The sequence below is a fragment of the Podarcis erhardii genome (assembly GCF_964252035.2).
Source record: "Podarcis erhardii genome assembly, chromosome: 11".
NCBI lineage: Eukaryota > Metazoa > Chordata > Lepidosauria > Squamata > Lacertidae > Podarcis > Podarcis erhardii.
Genome location: NC_138501.1, coordinates 36,834,538 through 36,861,673, shown reverse-complemented (window position 1 = coordinate 36,861,673; position 27,136 = coordinate 36,834,538).

The following is a 27,136-nucleotide window of genomic DNA, read 5'->3' as shown; positions in this document are numbered from 1 at the left end:
CCTTATCTTATCTGCACCCACAGAAACCTGCACCTCCCTGTTTTAAGATCAGCTTCAGAGGCCTTTCTCATATGCATGCCAGTGAGGTCAATCAGACATGAGGAGCAGGGCCTTTTGGGTGGTGGCCTGATAGCTGTGGAATTCTATTTGTGGTGCGGCCTTCAAACGCTACCTATTTTGAGTAGCTTTCAGCCCCAAAAGAAATGGTCCTATTGACATGAAGTGCTGTTGAAATGGTATTATACCTGGTTTTAACAATATTTTGCTAGTTTGGTATTTGTACTGCTGTTGTAATTTTTATAGATATTCTATTGCTTTTAAAGATGGGATGTTTTTTTAAAAAAAAATCACAAAAAACACAGGGACATTCAAATATAGAATCCTCGACCTGTGTTCTGAAATTATGCAGTCTTAGAAGTTTTGTCCCAGCTTGTATTTCTCGATGTGTAATTTGGCTCAGAGTCCCTAGATCCAGTTCCTGTTTGACTTGGGAGTCAGGTGTTTTGGTGTGTCAGAAATCCAAGCCCAGCAACAGCGTCCAAGAAGCCAAGTCGAGCAGGGGGCAGGGGAGGAGGTAAGAGGAATGAAGGGGACTCACAGCAGGAGTGGAAGACTTGAGGTGTGGTGAGGTGGGAATGAACATGGCCCTCCAGGCCTCTGTATTTAGCCCTTGAAGACCTCCCTAGACCACAGCCCCAAGTGCTTCTGCCTGGCTGGAATATGTCCTTGAACTCTGATAATGCTTCTTACAGAGGGATGCGTGCAAGTGTGTAGAAAATAGCCAACTATACCAAGGTAACATTACTTTGCTCTGCCCAATTCTGTATCTGGCCCCACCCACCACTGACACATGACCTTCAGAAGTTAGCTGTGAAGGCAATGCAGCACTCAGGCTGAAAAAGGTGTGGTGGACTTCTCTGCGACCCATCCCCTCTGCAGGGAGGTGGGACCGATTCGGATGGTCCGCTCCCGCCACTTAATAGATCCAAATGGTTTCCAGAGAGTGGTAGGGGATGCTTTATCCCATGTTGATGGCCTTTCAGCTGATTCCCTGGTGGCCCGCTGGAATGTGGAGTTAACTAGGGCTATTGACTGTTTGGCTCCGAAGCGCCCTCTCCGATTGCATGGAGCCCGGAGAGCCCCGTGGTTTTCCACGGATCTGAGGGCAATGAAACAATCGTTGAGACGGCTAGAGCGCCGGTGGTGGATAACTCATTCCGAATCTGACCGGACACAGGTTAGAGCTCAACGTCGAGCCTACCAAGTGGCGATAGCGACGGCGAAGAAGACTTTCTTCGCCGCCTCTATTGCATCTGCAGAAAACAGCGGCAGGAGACTTTTTCAGGTACTTCACGATTTAGCGGAACCACCTGCAACATCAGGGCCCAGTACGGTCCACATGATCTCCTGCAATGATTTTGCAAAGTTTTTTGCAGATAAAATTGCTCAGATTCGGGAAGAAGTAGACGCCACCGTGGGAGCAGGGCCAGGGCGGGAGAGTGCTAGAGTCCTGTCTAGTCAAGCTGAGTGGGATCATTTCCAATCTGTTACCTCCGAGGATGTGGACAGGCTGCTTGGACAAGTGAAGCCAACCACCTGTCTCCTGGATCCTGGCTTATAAAAGCTAGCCAGGAAGGACTGGGCGATGGGCTTCGTGGGGTGGTGAATGCTTCCCTCCGTGAGGGAGCCTTCCCAGACCCGCTGAAAGAGGCGGTTATTAAACCGCTTCTTAAAAAGCCATCTTTAGATGCGGCCACAATGGCCAACTATCGCCCAGTCTCAAATCTTCCATTCTTGGTCAAGGTGATTGAGCGAGTGGTTGCTGAACAACTCCAGGCACGCCTGGAGGATGCGGACCATTTGGATCCCTTCCAATCGGGATTCAGGCCTCATCATGGGACTGAAACTGCCTTGGTCGCACTGGTTGATGATCTCCAGCGGCCTAGGGACAAAGGTGAGAGCTGTTTCCTAGTTCTGCTGGATCTCTCAGTGGCGTTTGATACCATCGACCATAACATCCTTCTGGACCGTCTTGAGGGGCTGGGAGCTGGGGGCACTGTCATACAGTGGTTCTGCTCCTTCCTCCTGGGCCATGTTCAGAAAGTGGTGGTGGGGGATGAGTGTTCAGACCCCTGGGCTCTCACTTGTGGGGTGCCTCAGGGTTCTGTCCTCTCCCCCATGCTTTTCAACATTTACATGCAGCCACTGGGAGAGATTATCAGGAAGTTTGGGCTGGGTGTTCATCAGTATGCGGATGATACCCAGCTCCACCTCTCTCTTAAATCAGAACCAGTGAAGGCGGTGAAGGTCCTGTGTGAGTGTCTGGAAGCGGTTGGAGGATGGATGGTGGCTAACAGATTGAGGTTGAATCCTGACAAGACAGAAGTACTGTTTTGGGGGGACAGGAGGTGGGCAGGTGTGGAGGATTCCCTGGTCCTGAATGGGGTAACTGTGCCCCTGAAGGACCAGGTGCGCAGCCTGGGAGTCATTTTGGACTCACAGCTGTCCATGGAGGCACAGGTCAAATCTGTATCCAGGGCAGCTGTTTACCAGCTCCATCTGGTACGTAGGCTGAGACCCTATCTGCCTGCAGACTGTCTCGCCAGTGAGGTACATGCTCTGGTTATCTCCCGCTTGGACTACTGCAATGCGCTCTACGTGGGGCTACCTTTGAAGGTGACCCGGAAACTACAACTAATCCAGAATGCGGCAGCTAGACTGGTGACTGGGAGCGGCCGCTGAGACCACATAACACCAGTCTTGAAAGACCTACATTGGCTCCCAGTACGTTTCCGAGCACAATTCAAAGTGTTGGTGCTGACCTTTAAAGCCCTAAACGGCCTCGGTCCAGTATATCTGAAGGAGCGTCTCCTCCCCCATCGTTCTGCCCGGACACTGAGGTCCAGCTCCGAGGGCCTTCTGGCGGTTCCCTCACTGCGAGAGGCCAAGTTACAGGGAACCAGGCAGAGGGCCTTCTCGGTAGTGGCACCCGCCCTCTGGAACACCCTCCCATCAGATGTCAAAGCGATAAACATCTACCTGACATTCAGAAGACATCTGAAGGCAGCCCTGTTCAGGGAAGTTTTTAATATGTGACATTTTAGTGTATCTTTCATCTTTGTTGGAAGCCGCCCAGAGTGGCTGGGGGAACCCAGCCAGATGGGCGGGGTACAAATAATAAATTATTATTATTATTATTATTATTATTATTATTATTATTATTATTAAGGTTCCCACCCCATATCACAGTGTGCCTACTAAAAATTTTCCTGTTTAGGCAAGGCTACCCAGATGTGGTCCCAAACCACTGAGCCTAGGGCTTGCCAATCGGAAGGTCGGCAGTTTGAATCCCTGTGACGGGGTGAGCTCCTGTTGCTCGGTCCCAGCTCTTGCCAACCTAGCAGTTCGAAAGCAGGTCAAAGTGCAAGTAGATAAATAGGTACCGCTCTGGCGGGAAGGTAAATGGCGTTTCCGTGCGCTGCTCTGGTTCGCCAGAAGCGGCTTAGTCATGCTGGCCACATGACCTGGAAAAACTGTCTGCGGACAAACGTCGGCTCCCTCGGCCAGTAAAGCGAGATGAACGCCGCAACCCCAGAGTCGTTCGCGACTGGACTTAACTGTCAGGGGTCCTTCACCTTTTTTTTACCCAGATGCTTAGAAATGCTGATGTGAATTTTTGTCTGTTTCAGTATTTCAAATGCATTATATTATTTCCCAATTTTATGGTTTTATCTTTTAGGAAACCCCTTTGAGGGTTTTTGCTTTTGTTTTACAACCAAGTGGTGTGTAAATTTTATGAAATGCATAGATAAAACAAGCCACCAGCTCCCGAACATCTAACAGGCTGAGTAGGCACAGCTTCCTGCAGAGAATGTGTGCTGGTTGTGGCCAGCTAATCAAAGCAAGTCACATGCAAGGGATAAGAATTGGAATCAAGACTATGAAGAAACAGTCCTGCTTGACTTGGATCACATAGGAAGCCTCCGCTGAAACCAGGAAGAACAATTCAACCATTGTTTATCTTTTGGCTTGTTGGTCTTCTTTGCTTTCTGTCTCTTTTTAATCTCACTCATTACTCTCTCTCTCTGTCACCTGGCTGGTTCCAGACGGCTCTGACCTTTCCTCAATTGCCTTCTCCAGGCCATTTTGGTTTAAACCTGCCTCAACACTAAAGCTGTTCATTTCTTTCACTCCTCCTATGTGACTCTAAAAACTTACAGAAATCTTAGGGGAGAATTTTTTCCTGACATGGGGTTTCATGTGCTGGGGAATGCTTCTGTAGGAGAAGGGATGGTAAAAACAATGCAAATATAAGCAAATATGTCCATTTTGTTTTCTCTCAGTCTCTCGTTTGTCCACTTCAGTTCTGCACAGTTCCACATCCGTTTGCATTTTTTAAAAAAGTAGATGCCTGCGTCCCATTTCCATTGAGCACAGCCATAAGAACAGCCAGCTGGATCAAGACAGGGGTCCATCTAGTTCAGCATCATGTTCTCACAGTGGCAAGCCAGATGCCTGTGGGAAACCCGCAAACAGGACTTGAGCGCAAGAGCATGCTCCCCTCCTGTATTTTCCAGCAACTGGTATTCAGAAACATACTGCCTCGGATCATGGAGGGCAGAGCATAGACATCATTGCTAGTAGCCATTTCCATTTGTTGCTTTGCCCACATTTGCCTGTGACCCCAGAATATGGTCCTCAAGCTGAAAAGGGGTCTCCATCCCTGCTTTACACCTTTAACCTTTAACAGTATGCAACAGAGCCAGTGTGGTGTAGTGGTTAAGAGCGGTAGTCTCGTAATCTGGTGAACGGGGTTCGCATCTCCGCTCCTCCACATGCAGCTGCTGGGTGACCTTGGGCTAGTCACACTTCTCTGAAGTCTCTCAGCCTCACTCACTTCACAGAGTGTTTGTTGTGGGGGAGGAAAGGAAAGGAGAATGTTATCTGCTTTGAGACTCCTTCGGGTAGTGATAAAGTGGGATATTAAATCCAAACTCTTCTTCTTCTTAACAGAATCACTTGGGAACCACCATGTGTATAGTCAGACAGAAGAGGGCGTGTACTTGTTTACTAGTCTTTATCCATTTTTCATGAAAATGTCCTCTACCCCTCATACTGCTATATATACATGCTTAGGCACCATGTCAAGCATAGCTTACACAAACCCGCTGAATAATCTGCTTCATTTTAGTTGTAAGCAATGTATTATAAATACACAGGGGACCTATTTAATTAGCTGGAGGCAATGCTAATTAATTTAGAAGAAGTAGTAGTTGAAATGTAAATAGATTGGCAGCCCCTGGACTATTTTCCAAATCGATTTGTTCAGTTATGGATGCATACGTTAGAAGATAGACATTGGTTGGTAGGGTGGAAGTTATTCCCCTGGGTCTGCTGGCTCAGCCACCCTACGAGAATGTCAAACAGTTGTGCCTCCTCCCAAAAAATCTCAAAGCCAAGCAATCTTTTCTGCCTCCCCCCCCCCAATTTTCTTCCATTCATTTACAGAGGCTTGTGGAGACATTTCTGATTTTGCTGTATGTAATGGAACCAATATGATTGTAACTAATGCCTTATCTCGGTGGGGAGGGGTGTTATGTACTGAAGTTCTCACCCTGGCCACCAGGGGTATTGTGTATACAGTTTTCACTCAGGTCCCCGTCTGATCTGAAGTTTGATGTCCATCCGATTCCATCCTCGTCGCCAGTATTAAGTAGTTGGTGGACATAGCAGACGACACAGAGATTTCTCCAAGTAGTTCTTTATAAGTAAGCTGGAACTGAACTGAATTGAACAGCTCAGCTGGCCTGCTTTTATAGGCAGCCGGCTGTCAACATTGTAACAACAACAGCCCAGGGTTTCCCGCCTAAATTAACTGACGTGGACCTGAGTGAAAACTATATACACAATACCCCTGGTGGCCAGGGTGAGAATTTCAATACATAGCAGGTTGGTAGGGTGGAAGCTATCCCCCTGGGTCTGCTGCATAGGGTCTGCTGTCAACCTTCCCTTTTTTTGCGGGAAATTCCCTTATTCCAGCGCCGTTTCCCGCTGCTTCCCATTGCTATCCTGGATTGTTAGCTATCCCATAGACTGTCCCCGGGACAGGTGAGGCTGCTGATCCGTTATTTTCAAATCTGAAAGTTGACAGCTATGGTCTGCTGGCTCAGCCACCCTATGAGAATGTCATACAATTGAGCCTCCTACCAAAAAATCTCAAAGCCAAGCGATCTTTTCTGCCTCCCCCCCTCCCAATTTTCTTCCATTCATTTACAGAGGCTTGTGGAGGCATTTCTGTCAATCTCCTCTTCTCTGGCCAATCAGCTCTCTGCTTAGCTCAGCCAATACCAATCCAAAAGCATTGTTATGGTAAAAAGGTCCCTCTCAGTTGTTTAGGCTGGGTTGAGGAGCTTCTGCCTCCCACCTACTGATATGAGAACAATCTTCATTGATTAGGGAGGACTATGGTCCTAACCAGAGTCATACACAAGAAGAAGAGCCTGCTGGATCAGGCCAATGGCCCCTCAAGCCCAGTATCCTGTTCTCATAGTGGCCAGCCAAATGCCTGAGGGAAGTCTTGCAAGCAGGATCTGAGCGCACTGTCCAGCTGTGATTCCCAGAGGTGTATTGCCTATGATAGTGGAAGCAGAACATGACCCTCATGGCTGATAACTATTGATAGCCTTGTCCTGTTCAGAAATATAGGGCCCCCAATTGTACTGAGAGACCATGGAGGGTGGAAGTGGGGAATGTGTGTTCCCATCTATTTAGGACTAAGGGGTGGTGGGATGAACATACCCCTCTGTGACTTGAAGGGCAACCTTGAAGTGTGCAGACTCCCAACACACTGTTTCAGCTGGAGGTGCTGATAGCATGGCAGAACTAGTATGCCTGTTCCCATACACATACATGTGTAATTTCCACATTAACCCTGAATAGGGATTTTGTGTCTTTAGATTCCAGCTTCCTCCAACCTCCTCAGAGCCATCTTCTCAGCCTTGTGTTGTCTACTCTTGCTAGCTGGTCAGGATGGACTTAGAAAACAATGAGACTTGATATTGTATGCATAAATCAGGATGGAAGTGCAAATTATGATAGGGTGATATGTTATGAAGTGTGCCCATTCAGCGAAGGCTGAAAATAAGTTGTAGAAAATACTGCTGATGCAAACACACCCTAATCAGGCATTTCAACTCTAATTACAACTATAGGAGCTTATGTCAATACCTCATTAAATTATTATTATTATTGTTTAATAAGATTTTGTTGAGATCTCATTAATGATCTCCCATGCAGCCCAGTGAAGAACAAAATTGCATATATGATTTCTAGCTTTAAAAAAACACTAGACTGTAAAAGGCTGAGCACCCCGTGATCTTACCAAAATGCTCTGAAAACACACACAATGGATTAATAATTGTTTGCAAAAGTTATTCAATGGATTTTAGGCACTAGAAGTGTTATCTATTCACCAACCATTCCTGGGCAAACAAAGACACAGTTGTTCTATATTATTTGCCCAGCTCTCATTTCTGGTATCGAACCAGTGTGGTTATCTGTTTCCCTCCGGGCTAGTTACTCTCTAACTGCAGAACTGACCTTGAAGTATAGAAGCAAATGGCAAAAGTTACGCAAAAGCTCGGAGGCAGACAGGGTGCGGCACTGCCTGAAAAACAAACATGCAACTGTTCTCTCAAAGCTGGCACATTTTGGGTACCCAATTCTCCTTGTCAGTCACAGTTTTGGAGCAAAACCTATTAAACTACAGGGTTTGGGTTTCAGGTTGACCGTGTGTGTGTGTGGAAACCATCCTGACTCTGTATCAAGAATGCTGAAACTCATCCAAATTAAATCTCTGAGTTTTGTTTAAATCCAGAACACCAATGGGAGTACATTACAGCCTCTCTAATAACAATTAGAACAATTCTAGTATATAGCTTGGTAGCACTAAGACGGCCAAAGAGGACAGGATTTCTGCAACTGTAATAGTCGTGAAAAAGAGGGGATTTGAGCTAGCTTAGCTTGCATAGCATGGAGCATCCACGCTACTGAAATTCTACCTTCTACACAACTATTAAAGGTGCCTGCTCTGGCTGCTCTGACTGGCACAGTAATGCTCACTTGAGTATCAAGTAGGGTTGGCACCTTTGGTCGGGCAAAATAAAGGAAAGGTCGGGGGAGAAATTGGGGGCGGGGCTAAAAATTGCTTTACCCAGTGCATAAATGACTTCAAAGTAATCCATTACAACGGCACACATGGTTTACAGTACAAGAAAGAAAAAGTGGGCTAGGCATGCTCTGAGAGTACAGTGGTACCTCGGGTTATGAACTTAATTCGTTCCAGAGGTCCGTTCTTAACCCAAAACCGTTCTTAACCTGAGGCGCGCTATTGCTAATGGGGCCTCCCGTTGCTGCCGCCGCACAGCCGTGCAATTTTCGTTCTCATCCTGGGGCAAAGTTTGTAACCCGAGTTACTACTTCTGGGTTAGTGGAGTTTGTAACCCGAAGTGTTTGTAACCCGAGGTGTTTGTAACCCGAGGTACCACTGTATATGTAAAAGCACCGCCATCTTGGAAATGAAACTACAGTCATACCTCATGTTACGTCCGCTTCATGTTACGTTCTTTCAGGTTACATCCTGCGGCGACCTGGAAGTACCGGAAAGGGTTACTTCTGGGTTTTGCTGCCTGCGCATGCACAGAAGTTCAAAATGACGCCATGCGCATGCGCAGAAGCGGCAAATTGCAACCCACGCGTGCGCAGGCGCACCGCTGTGGGTTGCGCTCTTTTCATGTTGCAAACGGGCCTCCAGAACTGATCCCATTCGCAACCAGAGGTACCACTGTATTACGTCCTACATAAATCTCATTTTCCAAAACAGATATCGTAAATACAATCAGAGAGCAAGAATTTGAGCCAATTCACTACCACCTTTGCAAGGAAGGGCTTTTCAGGGCAAGTGCCTTCACATTTTAGCCGCTATGCTGTACCCAGTGATTTCTTTTTCTGCTGATCTCTCTCTTTGCCTGTCTGCCCTTCGTCCTCACTGCCCATGCAAACTTTCAACCAGACCGGACCAGACTGGATGAACCAGGCCTGTGCAAAGTGTAAACCTCCCCTCTCTTGCTCTTTGACACCCACCCACCTCTGCCCCCACAAAAAACATCTCCCCCTCCCCCTCTCCACCGGAAGGACCAGGCCCATGCAAACCCTCTCTCTTGCTCTCTGCAACTCACCCTCTGCCTATGCAAAAACTCTCCCCTTTAAACTCCTCCCCCAGTCCCGTCCCACCCTCTGTCCGCACAGTTTTAAGAATGAAGAGGAAGATGAGCTTGAATACGTGAAGAAAGGCCAAACAGAACACAGTATATATACAAAGGAATCCTCTTTGTTCTGATGACCTCAAATGATGCTAGGCTGAAACCTTGCACTGAAAGATGGGTTTGGACACTCTGGTGACCTCTGGTTGACTTGAGTCCTTGATGGAACAGATCAAGTGTTCTGGGCTATAATAATGCTCCCCAACTGGATGTTCTCTGGATGTTGGATTCTCATCAGCCTCAGCCAGCATGGCCGATGGTCAGGGATGATTGGACTGGTAGTCCAATAACACCAGTGTGGAGAAGGCTGAGCCATGGAGCGAAATATACCACCACCCACAGTAGGATGGGAGAAAAAGACAATGAAAATGTTTCTAGTGACATTGGGAAACTCCTGGTTACTTCACATCAAGTTTTTAATTTTTGGCAAAACACAACCAGTTGCTTCTTGGTCGTAAGAGAAATCATGTTTTAAGAAACAAAGGAACTCTATAAACATTAACTTTAGCCCAAGTGAACCAGCCTAATTTTCCTAAGGCTCTGCTTGCCAGACTCCCACCCCACCCCTGTTCCATCCAACTGGTATTTGCCCTGTCACACTTATTATAATTCAAACACCAACATAAAATACTTTAAAGCAAAGTTAATTAAACTGCCAACCTTCAAAAGATGGACGAGTTTGCTGACATTTTTCCTTTAACTAGATGAAGGTTTTCTACACACACACACACAATATTACACACACCCTTAAATCTACCCCCTGATTTCTGGGAATCTTTGAAAAATATTGCAGAGAAGTGAGCAACTTTTAGATGAGATAAATTGTGCAGGGTGGAAGTTAATGTAGGAGTGACTCCATAGTTTAACTGTGTGCTCCTTCAAGAAGTACTTCCTACAGTCTGACAGAATCTTCTAAAGTTCAGTTTCATTGAACGGTCCCAGGCTCCAGGATTATGAGGGAGAAAAACGTGTCCCTATTATTTTTCCTAACATGGTGGTTAGAGATGGGCAGGGGCAGTTGAGCACTGCAATTTACACAAGGCCTGTATAATAAGGTCCATGAATGTAGTGCCATTAGTGGGCATGCATCAATGTTACGAGCCAGAAGGGAACTTTCAGAAAAAAACAGGCAGCTGGTTTCTGAGAGCCCTCCAAGCCAAGTCCAGCTCAGGGGAGTTTACTCATCCCTACAATTCATTATGATGCTTTGTACTGTGGTTGTTTTCCAGCTAACGAGAAAGCGCTAATAATAATGCCACTGAAGTTCATATAGTGCAGATCAGACCATAGCACTACAGAAACATGCCCTCCTATACAGGGTAAATCAGTCGATAGGTGGTATTCAACTAAGTTTTACTTATAGTAGACCCACCCACTGAAATTAGTGAACATGACTTAAGTTAGGTCCATTAGTTTCAATGCACATGCCACCCTGTAAATTGAATGCCCCTATTTTCATGTGGAATGTTGAAGGGTAAGTTGGCATGACAGATTGAAGAAGCATCAAGGGTGGGTTCTGTGTTTACGATATAAACATCTGCTCCCCACCCCCCAATGCATAGAATGTCTCCCTACCACATACCACCCATATAGGCCAGCAATAAAATAATAACAAACCACTCTGCTCCAACACCAGACCTGTGACTGCAGGCCTACATTAAGGCAGACACTGTCAACACTTCTGGCCTGCAGACTTAAACTGGTCTCCTGGCTCACAATCCAGCTCCTGAAGATCTTCCTGGGCCATGCCTCCTTCCTGAGGCCACATGCATCTCCCCACCTCATAATCAATCCCTGATACCCTGGCAAGGAAAGTCTCTTTTGCAGCTACAAAATACTGAAAATTGCCAAAAGGTTTAGGGGATCTGGATAAGCCAGGAGCAGTGAAGTCAACAACAGGGGAGCACTTTAAATGTGTGTGTGTGTATACATGCACACCTGTGTATAATGTGTCTATGTGACCTCTCCCCTGCCAGCCCCTCATGAATATTGAAACACAACCATTGGTGTTTAGCTGCATCCAGTAGCAGAGAGCAGGGCATAACATAGTGAGGCATTGCTACCTGGCTTTCCAATGAGGCAGTCCCTTCCCGTAAAAGAGAGAGAGGAGCAAGGGAGAGAGAGGTAATTGTGTTGGGGGCACAGTGATGGAACCAATCCAATGCTTCTGTTGCTGCCCTTGCAGGGTGACAAATACCCTGCCACCTGATGACCTGATTTAGCAATAAAGAAGGAGTATACCGGTAAATATTGGCAATAAATTAATTATTGGTATATCCCTCCAGTAGACTCTTTTATAATATGCATATTTTGCAGGTTCTACATTAATAAAACCAGCTCTGGTACTGAATATGAACCAAGTGCAAATGTATTGATCATATCCTCTGTTAATTGCAAACATTCAGTAATAGGAGGTAGCGAGCACCTCATTTTCAAGAAAGGAAAAAAGAAAAGAAAACCTCATTACTTCAAGTGGATTACCTCCTGCCAAGCCCAAAAAATTACAAAAGATTGGTGGATTACAGCAAATAGGGGATTTGTGTTCTCAGCTAGGTCACTTCACTTCACCTAGAGAGAGAAAAATATCAACATATTTGAATATATAAACTTCTCAGCTCCAACTACCTGCCTCATGTTACAAAGCAGAGTTTACTGACGGTGACTCCTACCTACTTCACTGCCCGACAACTCTTGTAAACTCCACTCTCTTTGGGGAAAGTTTGTTTGCACACCTGAAATAAACACCAGATTGTAGGATGGGAGGGGCAAAAGGGATCTGTGTTGTTTGCGTGGCCACTCACACTTGTAAAAAAAAAAGGGGGAGAGAGGAAGGCCAGTCACCAAAAAGAAGAGACAGATCTGCATATGCTAATGCATTTGCACAGATGCAAATTTAGAAATGATGGATCTGTCTCACCGTTGTGGGAGAACGATGACCTGCATGTTTTCTAACTCTGCCAGGCAGGTGCTATCCTCTGAGGAGCAGCTTCAGAGTCCCTGGTGCATTATGTAAGAAAGAGATCCCCATGAAGAAAGCCTCCTTTGCTCCTGTTGATATGGCACAGCCACGTGAAACAAATCTACCGCAGGAAACACTGGCAAGGAAGCCAGCCATTGTCACGGCGCAGAGGGTGTCCCCTGCAAACAGCAGCTTGCTCGGCTTAAAAAAACACCTTTTTCTGCCAATATCTTCCACCCACTCCTTGCCCACTTTTCCTTCAATTTTCTTTTATGCCCCCAGAGGAATGCAACTTTCCAAGAGTAGATGGGGAGGCCAGCTTTCAGCATGCAGTGCCTTTCGCCTGTTTCCTAACGTTTCCCCTTCAGCCTAGTCATTTTCAATAGTGCAGAGACTACAAGTTATTCTGCTTTTGCCCAGTTCCTCATTTACAACTTGAACATTAAAAGGCCCGTCTCATTCCCTTCTTTTTGCCCTCTATCATTTTCAGACTGACTAGGTTCGAGCCTGGCTAAATATCCGATTGCCCCCAGATGAACAAAGTACCTTCGTCCAGTAATCCTTGGAGCTATCCTATTCCCCACCCTCAGTCTGGTTTTTAAATTGCAGTGTTATATATTGAACCCTCGCCAAGATATTCTGTTTGCTGTCACCACTCTGCAAGCATGGCGGCTAAATGGCCTCATGGCAAAAAAAAAAAAAAAAAAAAAAAAGCTATTCTGAGAGTTTCTTAAACAAAGCCTTAATGATATATGGCTGCCAAAGTTAGCTATTTCACAGCTGTAACAGCACATTCTGGTCTGTGCGGCAGCCAAGCTGGCTTTGTTACTGTATCAAGTGAGGTGCGAGTGTTTGGAATGCTACAGCACATAAGCAAGGAGCCATCGTGGGTGGCAGCTGCCTTGAAAGGAGAGTCGGCCGGACTCGATAAGGTGTTTGCATGTGTTGGAGGGCACGACACCCGCAGAGGCCCTGCTAGACTGCGGAGTATTCTTCTCCCTCCCTAGCTTTCGCTCTCCAGCCTCCTAATGTGTAGACCAGGAAACAGCCACACCATCAAGATTCCCACCCCTAGATATACCTAATATATGGGGCTTGACAATCGGTCAATGTACATGGATTCTCTGTGCCCTTACATTTGTAAAAAGATGGATATTGATACATTGGAAGGACCAAAAATATGGCCTCTTTTGATCAATGAAGAAATGACATGAACGGATCGGTTTCAGACAGAGATTGTGTTTGGACAAATTTAATGATATTTGGAACATATTTACTGAAACTATAGTGACCCATGAAACAATGTATATTTAAGGGAAACAGTAAGTTCGTTATACAGTTCTGTAATCTTAAATATATTTTATTGTGTTATAGTTATTGTTGTTTTCCTCTGCCTTTTAAAATGTTTTATGTATTCTTTTCCTTCAACTCATCATATTCTCAATAAATAAAAATAAATAAAGATTCCCACCCTTTTCCTCACAATTTCTCTCATATTATTTTCTCACAGATATTAAAGTTGCCAGGTTGCCCTGCTTTGCAAGTGTGTCACTTTACAGATGACAATCCTCTCTCTAAAGGCCTGTCCAGTTCAAGTCTGCTTTAAGGAGAAACAGCTCTTAAATGCAAAAGAAAATGTGGGTCAGATCTATACCAAACACTGAAGGCACATTTAACACACATTTGAAGCACATTACTTCCCTCAAAAAATCCTGTTTCCCCCTCGCAGAACTTCAGTTTCCAGCAACCTAAATAAACCTACAGTTTATATGATTTTTTGGGGGGGAGTGGGGAGTTGTGTTCTGTAAACGTGTATTGAATGTGCTTTAAATGTACAATGTTCGCTCTCCCCATACACACGTTTGCTTCTTCTTGCTTAACTTGTTAAACCAGTATAATGATGTTTGAAGGCATTTGAACATTAGCAAAGGAGCAACAGAGACTTCAGAGTCCAGATTCCATGTTGGGTTCCCCTCCCCTGCCCCAGCACCAATTCCTCTGTTGCCATTCAAGTGTTCAAACCCACTTTCGAGTTGTGCAGTGAGATCATGAATCAGAATGTGTGGACTCTTGATGAAGGAGTCACATGGCCTCTTTCCAATGCACCCAGCCAAAGGAAACTCAAGCCACCCCCCCTCGGTGAACATCACACATCCCCTAAAAATGGTCATGTGAATAATCATGTGAAGGTTATTTCAGATATTCAAAGCAGCTCCATGCTCCACAGAGGGATAGAGTTGCTAAGTTGAAGTGACCCCATGATGACATCTGAGGTTTCCAGAATTGCTCTTTCAACTCAAGAAGCTGGTTCCTAATGCAATCTGGGAAGCTGGTGGGCTTTTGTTTGTTTGTTCCTACAACGCTTTTTCAGGAGGGGAGGGAGTGGAACACGTCAGGAATTTCCATAAGAATGCATGTCAGTATGCATCTCAAAGATATGTACCTCATGCATTTTTAGAAACATAAACACTGTGGAAGATGGTGACTGTAACTTGGGAAGCAATGCATTTTTTTAAAGAAACCCTCCCTTCTCTACATCAGGACTTATGGATGGAAAAGTGCCTTCAAATATTCATTTAGATATCCCTATATTTCCCTTCATCGCATGGTCACAGGGCAGTGTACAGCAGATTAAAACACATCCGTGCATATTTCTAAAACCAATTAAAGCATCAATACAAAATAAGCTCAGCGCAAATAGAACAACAACAAAAATAGCCTATGATAGCAGTACAATACAAACTGAGCTCCACAAATTTGACCTCTAGAGCCTGATAGTAGGTCTTCGATTTCCTTTTAAAAGAGCTTAAGGCTGAGACATGACAAGATCTTAGTGTGGAGATTTTTGGACCAGCCACTGAGAAAGTCCATCTTCAAGTCCCCTCATTGCTGACCTCATCCCTGTCAGGGACCACCAGGAGAAGCTCATTAGCTGATTCTAAAGACAAGACAGTTTGATGAGGGAAGAGGCATTCTCTCAGGTATTTGCAAAGTAAGGTAAAAGGTAAAGGACCCCTTGACGGTTAAGTCCAGTCAAAGCCTATTCATTGTTTGATTGCTTGATGTAGGTATTTTATAGGGGAAGAAGCGGAGAGGTGGCAGGAAAGTTGGTGTGGTGTGAAGACCATGTCAATCTTGCCATTCACTCCTCCCCTTTTACATCCTGTTAAGCAGCAGGGACAACTGACCAACTGACCCTGCTGTCTGCTCAGGGACGTCTTTAGCATATGCAGCGCCAGGGTGCAAAAACCTGCCCAGTGCCCCCAATTTTTGGGGGGGAGGCAGGTCAAGGTTTTTGAGCTTTTAAGGAGGGGAACAGCGAAAACCGCTAACATGAAAAAATAAAAAGCGACAGTGATAACTCCATCTTTGCGATCATGCGAAAATGAAAGATACCACTAGGGTATGGCGCCGGATACATTGATTCTGTAGCTCTTTGGCAAAAGAGAACGGAAATGACCCATCGACCGCAATCACCCAGGGGTCGTGGTTAAGAGCTTTGGCAGCTTCAGTGGCTGGCGCCCCCCAGAATTTGGCGCCTAGGTGGACCGCACCCCTTTGCACCCCTGGGTAAAGACGGCCCTGTGTCTGTTACTGGTTGTCAGCCACATCTGTTTGGCCAATTGAGACAGGTCCAATAAATCCCATTATCCAACAACCTTTTAAAAAAACAATCTTTGTTTTAAAATGCACCACCTGCCTTTCTGCTCCAAGGCACCATAGAAAGTTGTTACTCACATTTGGCATCTGTTTCCACCTTTTGAGAGCAACTGATTTTTATATAAGATTGTCCCATGTTATGTGAACCTGACTCAGCAAATTTGTCAGGAGCCTAAGATGACTTTGCAAGTTACTGGGAAATATTAAAAGAAGGTACACAAGTGAGTTGAACTTCTGAGGAGGAAGAGAAGGAATGCATGCATTGCTCCCCATGGGATAAAATGTAGAGTAATGAGCAAATTTCCTGCAGCTTGATACGTACAAGTTTTCTCAATGTTTGGGGAAAACTTGCCTATATTCCAATCTATCCTGACTGGAATATTGATACATGTATGCCGATGATATCATGCATAATATCTGATTGTTGTTTGATTTTGGCTGCCTTGAACCAGATCTTGCGTCAACCTGTGTTCAACTACAGAAGTCAATTCCTCTAAAAAAATGGGAGCATGTGGCGGATCATTGACAGGATCACACCGGATGTGTACATCTCATTTAAAGTGGCTGTAAAAACAAACAAAAACTCAATAATGAAGAAGTAGGCTTTGTTGTTGGTGATGCTACTGGGGGCTGCCTGGTTGCCATTGTTCCATGGCAGGGTCTTTTCAGTGATAGCTCCTCATTTGTGGAATGCTCTCCCTGGTGAAGTGCACAGCATTATTCACTTACAGGAGGTATTTGAAAATGTTCCTCTTTGCCCGGGAATTTGATGGTTGGGAAACACTTTTCCTGACAACCCTGATATCACTGTTTGAGAGAACGTTTTAACCGTTTTAAAGAATATTTAACTGTTATTTTAATTATTCTTAGAATTCTTTTGAATAAAGTTTTTCTATTTTTGATGTGGGGTGTTAGGAAAGGGGTGAAACCTCCGGGGGAAGACACACTGTGATCCTTCTGGCATCGTTTGTCTGCTTTTGGTTCCCACGTTGCACTCAGCTCTCATCTGTGGCTCCTAGAAGCTGTTAGCATGGAACAGCAGTCATACCCAGAGAAACGTCTTTGACTGGCCAGCTAAACCAGGTGAGGGCAGCCAGTGGTCTCAAACCCTCTATGAAGAAGTGTGTATCTGAAGAAGTGTGCATACACATGAAAGCTCATACCCAAAACAAACTTAGTTGGTCTCTAAGGTGCTACAGGGCAATTTTTAAATTTATTTCGACTGCGTCAGACCAACACGGCTACCTACCTCAATCTAAAACCCTCTCTGAGTTAGGGACTTCCCTTGCATGCAATTTTAGGCTCCAGTGGATTGAGTGGACAAGACCAATAATGGATCCAATGGTCAAGAAGGCAGTCGTTACACATTTAGTACTGGGAAATGAGGGGCAGGTGAGGCTCATCAACCTGGGTAGGTAGCCCATCTAAGAGAAGGAATGCTCTGACCCTAATTCTCTGCTGCCTTGCGGAATATCTTCAGGAGAAGAAAAGGCTAAGGAGTAATCTCTACACAAGTTCAGAGTAGAGTCCCTAAGACAGTTGTACACCTCCTTCTGGCAACTCCTGCAGCCAAGCTGGTGCCAAATGTATTGCTCTGATTTCCTTTTGACCACATCGGCGAGGCCAAGAGGTCAGTATTGTTTTCTGGGCAGCCCATACACATTGCCCAGGCTTGTACCCCAGGAAATTCACTTCGGTGCCGCTAACAAAGCAGCTTGACTTCATCCCCAGAGGTGCACTCCATTGTCTCTCAAGACAGACAGATGCCAATATGTGTTTGCTGCCTTGGGCTCCTTCTGGAGGAAGAGTGGGATATAAATTGAATAAATGGATAAGCCAAACTAATTTGCAGAGCACAAAGACTAGATGACTGTCTGTGTAAATGCAACCAGTCCATGAGTCATCTGAGCAGGCTAACTTGGAAATTCAGAAGGCTGCTTATTGTAGCAGGTCCAGTATTCATTGGCAGCAAATACGCAGGTGAAAGCAGCAACTGAGCTGTGTTTTTAGGATCTTGGGCCTTGATGACCTGTTGGCGTACTTCCAAGGGCATTCCGCCCTTAAGCTGAAAGAACACCGAGACATGAAATGTTATTTTTGCCTGCTGCCATGCTTATAATTTATTATTATTATTATTTTGCAGAACATTCCACTCTGCTTTTTAGTAACAGAGCAATATATGATGCCTGTCACAGGGTCATTTTAAGTTCAGGCAAAACATGTTCTCCTTCCCACATGTTCGTGGGCCTGGGTGGTGTGACATGGTTCACAGGTTGCTGGCGAATCTGTTAATTAAATCAGGAATGCTGTATTCACTTACTGAAGAACTACACTCTCCAAAGTTCCCTGTGAAGAGGGAATGATTGTTAAACTGTAGCTCTGGCATCAATCCCTGCTTTAAATGTGCTTTAAAAGTATGGTGTGAATGTGGCCATATTCTAGTTGCAAACTAGAATGTGTCTGCTCCATAAACAGGTTGCCCAGAAGGGATGAAAGTTAACACCTGAGTTCAGATGAGACACACAGTGGTTTCCCACTTCTTCCCACAAAGCTCACATTGTCCACGCTCCCTGTGATTTCAATTGTTTGTACCAGTATTGCAGTGATTGCCAGATTACTATCTTTTGTACATACTGGATTGCTCGCTAAAGATCCGTTGATCTTTCTTTAATGCACAATAATGTCTGGAATGTGTAATGGCCCATTAACTTTGGAGGCTACTATCAGCCATGCCACACCTATCCCCCAGGGTGGATCCGAAACCAGACTTCTGGAGAGAGAGAGAGAGAGAGAGAGAGAGAGAGAGAGAGAGAGAGAGAGAGTTTGTGTGTGTGCGTGTGTGGCATCTAAATTGCAAAGTAGCTGCCGAGGAAGAAATAGGTTAAAGTAACATTTGCAGCTGGCTGGAAGGAGTGGCCTCAAGGGGCTCCCAGTGGATGAAGATTGCTTTCCAGAGGACTGCTGCTCCTCTACAGATCACTGCTGTTTATGTGGGCATCTATTTGCTCCATGCTCAGTGTCTATACCTGTAAATAATAAGCCTCCTCTCTGATACAAAACGAAACTAAACCCTGTTGTGTGTGATCCTTTAACTTTGCATTGTTCCAGGATGTGTGGAGCATGAGTACGAGCCCAGCTCAGTTGGTGGAGCACAAGGACTCTTAATCTCAGGGATGTGTGTTCGAGCCCCATGTTGGTCAAAAGATTCCTGCATTGCAGGGGGTTGGACTAGATGGCCTTTGTGGTCCCTTCCAACTCTACAGCTCTATTATTCTTATGCTCCTTTTGTGTTGTATCTTTTATATGATAAACCAGAGGGCCTCTCGGCCTACTCTGGCAAAAGCCTGAGACTTTTGTCTCTTCCTCTTCTTGAAATCTTTCAGTTCCTGCTGACCGTTTAAAGAATTCTGCCACTGAGAACCTAAATGCTTCAGTTCTTCCCCCCCCCTCCACCCTCACAATCCCGTTTCCTTTTGTGTTGTGTCTTTTAGATGGTAAGCTGAGGGCTGGGACATTACTGACATTTGTAAGCTGCTTTGGGAGCCATTCCCTGCCCCCCGCCCCGGAAGTGTGGGACGAGAATGCTTTACACAAATAGATAAATAACTATCACCAGAGCATAACGGGGTAGACCTTGGGTTGGTCAGCAGCTATGTTGTCTATCTGACTTTAGAACTGCCAGCCTATTACATACAGGAATGCAGGAAAAGGTATTATCTTGTTTCAGGGAGGGTTACTATGGCAAGCAAAGCTGAAATGAGGGTGTGTTATTTCACTATCAGCAAAAAGCATCTTGATTTCTTTCATCCTTTCCCCCCCAGCAGTGATTATCCATTCCCCTCTTGTGAAAAACACTTAAGAAAGCAGTTAAGGATGAAGAGCTCTGAGGAACATATTTCATTAAGATAAACATAAGCAAGATCACAGGAGGCTTAATGTAAAAAGAAATAGAAAAAAAAGCATTCGCTGTAAACGCTGGCTTTTTCCAAGTGCATGGGTGGTCCACACTCATTAAGTTGTTTAAAACAAGCTCTTCAAATTAATAGGGAGTTTTGTTCCTTGTGCGATAAATCAGTCTCCACATTCTATATTTTAATGGGACTCTAGAAAAGTTGCGCTATTATCTCCCACAAAAGGCTGCAGGTTTTATGCTAAGCCCTGGAGTGTTTAGGTTTTTTTTAATCACTTATAAGATTCCAAAACATCATATTATTTTCAGGCAAAAGAAGAACTGAAGTGAAATCTTGTGTTCACTACTGTACTCTCTAGTCTTGGCATTCTGTTGCATGCTTTGTACATGAAGAATCAAAGCGGTGTTTTGTGTGAAGTTTGCTATTAAGAAACACACTCTTTGGGAAAGCTGGAACACTGGAAGATAGGAATTCTGAATGGCAGAAAATGGAGCAGTCCCAGCAATACTGACCTACGCCAGTGAAATATTTTTATTTACTTATTCATCACATACCTATTCCTTATATCTCAGCTTTCCTCCAAGGAGCTCAGAGTAGTGGACATGGTTCTCCTTCTTGTCATTTCATCCCCACCACCACCTTTTATGGTAGATTAGCCTGAGAGACTACCACGTAGATGAGCAACCAGTGCAATTGCTTTAAAGGATGGTGTCTCTAATCAACCCCTTTGTTTGTTAGGTCTTCATTGCAATGTTGGTCTGACAAAGGGATCAGGAACAGGAGATTTCTTCACGGCAGTCATCTCTCATCCTGTATCACTCTTTAGCATCAGTCAGGAAATCCAGCTTAATTAGATTGTTATTATTGGATGGTTCAAACACAGTTGCTTCCTGAACCACTCCTGTGTGCTGCATAAGAACTAAAAATAATTTACTCTATTGATTTCATCCTCCCTCCACTCCACTATTGCCTCTTTGCTGTGCTGATCATTCACATCATTCTGAAATGCTTTCTTAAAAATTTATCTTTTTGCCACGGGTTCCATGTAGACCCTCCTAGTTCTCAAATTGCTCTTGGTTTTCAAAGAATGGCTTCCCGGCAAAGAGATTTAAAGCTTATGCTCCCGTTGTGGATGTACTCATAACACCCATGGGGCCTCAAGCAGAACATTTCAAATCCCTACTTGAGCTCTCAAGCCTCAAACCAGGAATCTATGGATTTGGAGACTGTTAGAGGAATAACTGGGGGTCACAGGTAGGGAGAATGCTCTATTGCAGATATCAGTATGATGTAGCATGAAGCAATTGGATGCATAAAAACTGACTCCTTTTGGAATAAAAATTGTCCAGACCCATAAATATGATTTAAAGGTTTACTAACCAGAACCTCTTCAAAACAGGTACAAAAACAATGCATCCAAATAATTTCACAAAGAAAATCCTTATCCAAGCATAGGTTCCTCTTATATAACATAATTATGATCAGAGCAAAAATCAAAGCTCTGTCTCTCCCCATAGTCTGCATCCAGCCTAAGACTATTAAGCTCCTGCAGAGGCTTCATTATCACACCCTTCTCTCACTGTGCCTGGGAACAAAAGGCCAAGAGGCAACTCCTTTTCAAAATGGAGATTTGCCATTGAAATACCTTAATCATGTGATCTAAGGTTAAACACTTGTGTGAAAGTTACAGATAGGTAGCCGTGTTGGTCTGCCATGGTCAAAACAAAATAAAAAAATTCCTTCCAGTAGCACCTTAAAGACCAACTGAGTTAGTTCTAGGTATGAGCTTTCGTGTGCATGCACACTTCTTCAGATACACACTGTGTATCTGAAGAAGTGTGCATGCACACGAAAGCTCATACCTAGAACTAACTCAGTTGGTCTTTAAGGTGCTACTGGAAGGAATTTTTTTATTTTGTTTTGACTTGTGTGAAAGGTAACAGAGAACATCAGCCGTTGATTCAACCCAGCTAGAAGCTCAGAGAACTCTCTTCTAGTTTAGTATACTCCAATGGAATTTTCCAATGTTAAGCCCTTCAGAAATATACATCCAAGCATTCTCCATTTCTGTATACAATTAAACAATTATACTAAACATGCTCTCACACTCAGTTGTTGCTTGGGGCAACTGGTTGGCCACTGTGAGACTAGGATGCTGGATTCGATGAGCCCTTTAGCCTAATTCAGCAGGCTCATCTTATGTTCTTATGTAACAGCTATCCCATGCATTAAAGCCAACACTGGATCTCCTTTTTGGAGAAACAAAAACTGTCAACTCATTGGGTTTTATGTGCATAAGCACATAAACGTATGTCATAGTCATGCCAGGGTACCCACTGTGTTCAGGGAATATGCATTCACATTCCATGTCTGTGTCACTATGGTTTTTTCTCAAGTAACAAGCTGTGAATGCTATTGCAAAGGTTTGTGATAGAGTTCTCAGTATTTTGCCACTGCAGCCGTATCTGAATTTTGCGAAACCTACTGGAATTCCCCTTTGTTTGTTTTTTAACAGTACTGGGTGCAGTAATGGAAAAACCTTTCCTTCTTCCAGAAACCAATTATCCTGTTTAATATTTAGCTAGAGTCCCATGATAGACCAGCCATTCCTGAACTGTCATTTCAGTGCAAGTTACTAAAACTACCGTTAATGTTACACTCGCAAGGCATTCCAAAGTTGCTATAATTTTTCTCGCAGCCAGTGCACAGTCCCTGTGCCACCCTTTATAAAAACTAAAATCACAAAAGCCATTCAGCCAGGTGACCTTCAGCTAGTCACCCTCTCTTAGCTAAACCTACCACACAGGGTTGCTGTGAGAATAAAAAGGGCTCGCCACCTTTCCTAGAGGGGAAAGAGAGGGTGTAAATATAAGAAAAAGTGCCAGTTACAATGGAGGGGTGGATGTGGCAGGCGAAGGATCAACTGGAAAAGCAATGAGCTTGCTACAGTCTATAGGCTCCCTACTGAGAATCAGGTCCACACCAGGGCCTCGCCTTCATTTCCTTGCCTGGCAAGTTCTGTGGCCGCTATTGTTTCCATAAAAGTCATGGGATAAAACAGATAATTGAAGGCAGAAAAAAAGCACCCGTGCTTTGCATCCCATTCACCTGCTCTTCCTGCTTCAGGAAGGATGTGGGACCATCCTGAACGGAAGAACATCAGTTCTGTTTCTTTCCTATTCCGAAAGGGAAAATCAGCTGCTACATGAAACGCAAAAGTATGCCGGGGAATACTAATGGAGCTCTGTTTTGCTTTCCTCCTTAAAAGTCAGCAGCAGCTGCTTCATGTCCCAGGGCACAAGATAAGCAATGTGACATTTGTGGCTGTTCACATGCATTGATTTGTTTTAGCTTATTGTGTTCTCGGTGGGATTTCTTAGTGCTCAGCGACTGGAATGAAGCCCAAGGAATATTAGAATGATGAAATTGCTAGAAGGGGGATTGGGTGGAGGGTGGTGGAGGAGGAGGAGAGTGGACATCAAGTAAACAGATCGCGAGCTCATACTTCTCCTCTAAAGTGGCTTTTGCTGACAAGAGAATTAGAGCAAGATGACTTTGGCAGGCTGCATGTTGTCTTAGCTGCACAAACTTTTGCTTTGCTCTGATATAGCCTCTTAATAGTTGGGTGGGATACTCTTTCCACATTTCATGGACAGATTGATTCATACTTTGGTGAGCAGATGGCTTCTTTTTTGCCATTACGCACCAGTATTCCCCCCCCCTTTGTCTTTTTGGTAGTCATAGTATACACATTAATGATTTATTTTCTGTTTTTGCCAGGTGTTCGTAATTGTTTGCGTTTTCTCTTCAGATGGACTTTTCTCCTTGGCTCAGCTCTCGTATTCAGTATTTGGAATGGGAACTTTCCCTGCTCCCTTTTTTATTACAAACAAAACATACAGCTATTTACACAAGTTCACTTCAGTGAGTGTGCCCACTTTAGTTAAATAAGTGTGGAGCAACCCTCTGTAAGGTGTAGCACACCTTGAAAGGCAATCCAAAGAGATGACAGTGTCAGAATTGGAGATAAGGTAAAGGTAAAGGGCTCCCTGACCATTAGGTCCAGTCGTGGCCGACTCTGGGGTTGCAGCGCTCATCTTGCTTTATTAGCCAAGGGAGTCAGCGTAAAGCTTCTGGGTCATGTGGCCAGCATGACTAAGCCGCTTCTGACAAACCAGAGCAGTTCACGGAAACGCCGTTTACCTTCCCGCCGGAGTGGTACCTATTTATCTACTTGCACTTTGACGTGCTTCCGAACTGCTAGGTTTGGCAGAAGCAGGGACCGAGCAATGGGAGCTCACCCCATCACAGGGATTCGAACTGCTGACCTTCTGATCGGCAAGCCCTAGACTCTGTGGTTTAACCCACAGCGGAGTCTAAATGGAGGCCTCTGTCTAGAAGTCAAGCTTGGGGTAGGTGGGCCATAGAGCTTCCAGCGTTGGCCTGGGGGGCAGGGAAACCTCAGTAGACTTGTGTCTTGAGGAGTCCCCAGATCCCAGGCATGCCCCTGCTTAAGCTTCAGCCATCCATTCGGAGGCTGAAAATAGATATACATCCAATGCCTGAGTCAAAGCAGATTGAGATAGGAAGCTGCTGTGGCAGAAGTCTGTTTCGGTAGTTGGCAAGTGGTGGGTCATATATTTGAATGTGTCCTTAAAAATTACCCGCAGACAGGAAATCAGCACAATGGGTTGAACTAGGATCTTTTATCCCTGGCAATGAGCTATATATGTGATCCAGCACCTGCAGTGGTACAATTCCTCCTACCACCTCAGAAGTGCACACCCTTATTCCGCTGCGTGTTATAGACCAGGCCTGAATCGGAGACTTCTATGTATTTCCAGTGGCTTTTGCTGCTAATTCTGCTCAGCGCTGCTGAAAAGCCCAGACAAAAATTGCTTGGCAGCAGGGCGCAAGGCCATCCGTGCACTCAAAGGAACAGACTCAGCAGATATCACTCATAAAACCGCCCCCATAACAGTTGGGAACCAGTTGGAGAGGTTTCAGCGTGAATATCAATGAGCAGGGAGGGCTCCACCAGGATGGGATCGTCTGGTATATTTTGTTTTGCTTTGAGTTCTTTCCAGACATATTTCAGTTTACATAAATATTTGAAGGTCGGATCAGACAGGATTTGCAGCACAATAGTATTTGGAATGCCTTAGCAAAAACTTTGATAAGGTCTCTTTTAGGTTCCAGGAAAGGGGCGGCAGAGAGAAGGGAGAGTCTTTTCAACAGTCAGGTTTTATACACAAAGCCTACAGCTTTCTGGACTGACTTGCTTGCAGATTATTATTGTTATTACTCCAAATAAATATGTTTAAAGTGTCCCCTCTCTCTTTTTGCATGTTGGTTAGAAAGTGAGCTGTATTTTTCAAGACAACTTCCAAGCTTCTTTACATACAGGCAGATATTTACAGAGTTAAACAACCTACATGCAGCATCACTTTAATAAGCTGCCTTGTCATGACTCCCTTCCTGGAATCTAAATTAGATCAGGATTTAGGGTGTGAAGTTGCCTTTTGGCTCCTGTGAACTTTTTTTTTTTTTTTGTCACCGTCCCCGCAACATGTTTAGAGAAATGAAAGGAGGACCTCACCCTTTTGAGTTAAGCAATCTGCTTCTCACAAAAGGAAAATACTGCAACTCTCCCCAATTAGTGCCTCATGAAAAGCTGTGTGGCAGGAGACACACACACACTTCTTTAAACACTATTTCAGTGGGGAAAGTTTGTTTTTGAGGTTGCAGTCAATATACAGAAAGCACAAAAACACACAACATTTGAGAGATGAGGAATACAAAGGGTCATACTCTTTGGTTGTGCAGCAGCAATGAATTCTCAATAAAGCAGTAGCATTCTTTCCCATTTCTTCTGTCTGCCACGCCGTTTTTCTGTATGGAAGGAGGGGTTTGGGGGAAAGCATTCAACAAAGGGCTCATCCATACTTACCTTTCTCCCACCATTCCCCCCTGAGGAAATCCGATCTTTCCTGCTGAATCAGAGCAAACATCCATTGGGTTTTCCATGGATTGACGTTTGCTCCAATTTATCGCTAAAGAGCAGCTTTCCCCAGATAAAGCCATGTGGGCTTGTGCCAAGAAACTGCAGAACAAGTAGAAAACAGCTTTCTAGGCATGAGACAAGCACAAGTCTAGTCTTGATGAGCAACAAACTCATTTTGGTATATTTCCACTGATTAAGCTTTTGTGGAAGAACTATACTAGGTATTCCGTTTATGGTGGCATTTTCTTATATCTTACATTCTGCATTCCATTCAAATAGGTGGAACTGTGATCAAGGTTAACAGAGTTTTGAAAAATTGAGCAAGAGGCTACAAGGGGATCTACAGCCACCATCTTTGAGAAATTCTTCATTTTTGTGCTGACGAAATATGAAATGGGATGCAATCTAGGAGACTTGAGGTGGCTGGAGAAATTATTATAATTCCACCTGCTTCTTATATAAGGTGGTCTGTAACAATGAGATACCTGATTTATAATCACCTTTGATTCAAATTTTAAGAAAACAAACAACGCCCACCTTGGTATGTTCAGAGTTCCATGTATGTGTGTTAACAGGAAAAAATCAACCCTCCCAAATATTTCTCCTGGAAGGGACAGCTATCCTTTCACATTGATGCACTGTTGTTCTTTGGTGGATTTGTCACAAAGCCTCCTTTTATGACCTTTCAACTTTATAGTCTATGAAATTTCAATTTTCCTCTCTTCCAGTTTGCAGAATTGTTTTCATAATGAAGTTTTAATGAAGATAAGGGAGCAAAATTGCCAGTGTTCTGTGTGTGTGGGGGGGGGGGGTTGTTCCTTTTGGCTAGGGTACATTTTCTTTTAAATTAAGTTTATCTCTTGATTAGGGTGTGTGCCTTGCAGCAAACTGGGGTAAGTGAAATGTTAACGTTGGCTGCTAAGTGAAGCAGGAAAGGGCTTCCCAGGGAGATTTATTGTTTACATTCAATGAAAGGAAAAGTCTAACTTGAAATGCTCAGATTTAATCTCGGTGCTGATTAAAATGGGGCTATTGTATTGTGCCAGAGTTGTTTGGAAAGGTGAACTGAGGCTTTCATGTAGCTACAGTAAATTGACATGTCCCTGAGGTTTGCATGCGATCAGACCAGACAGACATGCTTAGCAGTTTGCAGTGAGGGTTCTGCCCCGCTGATAGCACAATAAGCACTTCTTATTCTTCTGTTTGATCTTTACCTGCTTGTATAAACATCTCTGGAACCTGCTTTTGTATGCCAGCTATTTCCTTTCTTCTTCTTCTTTGG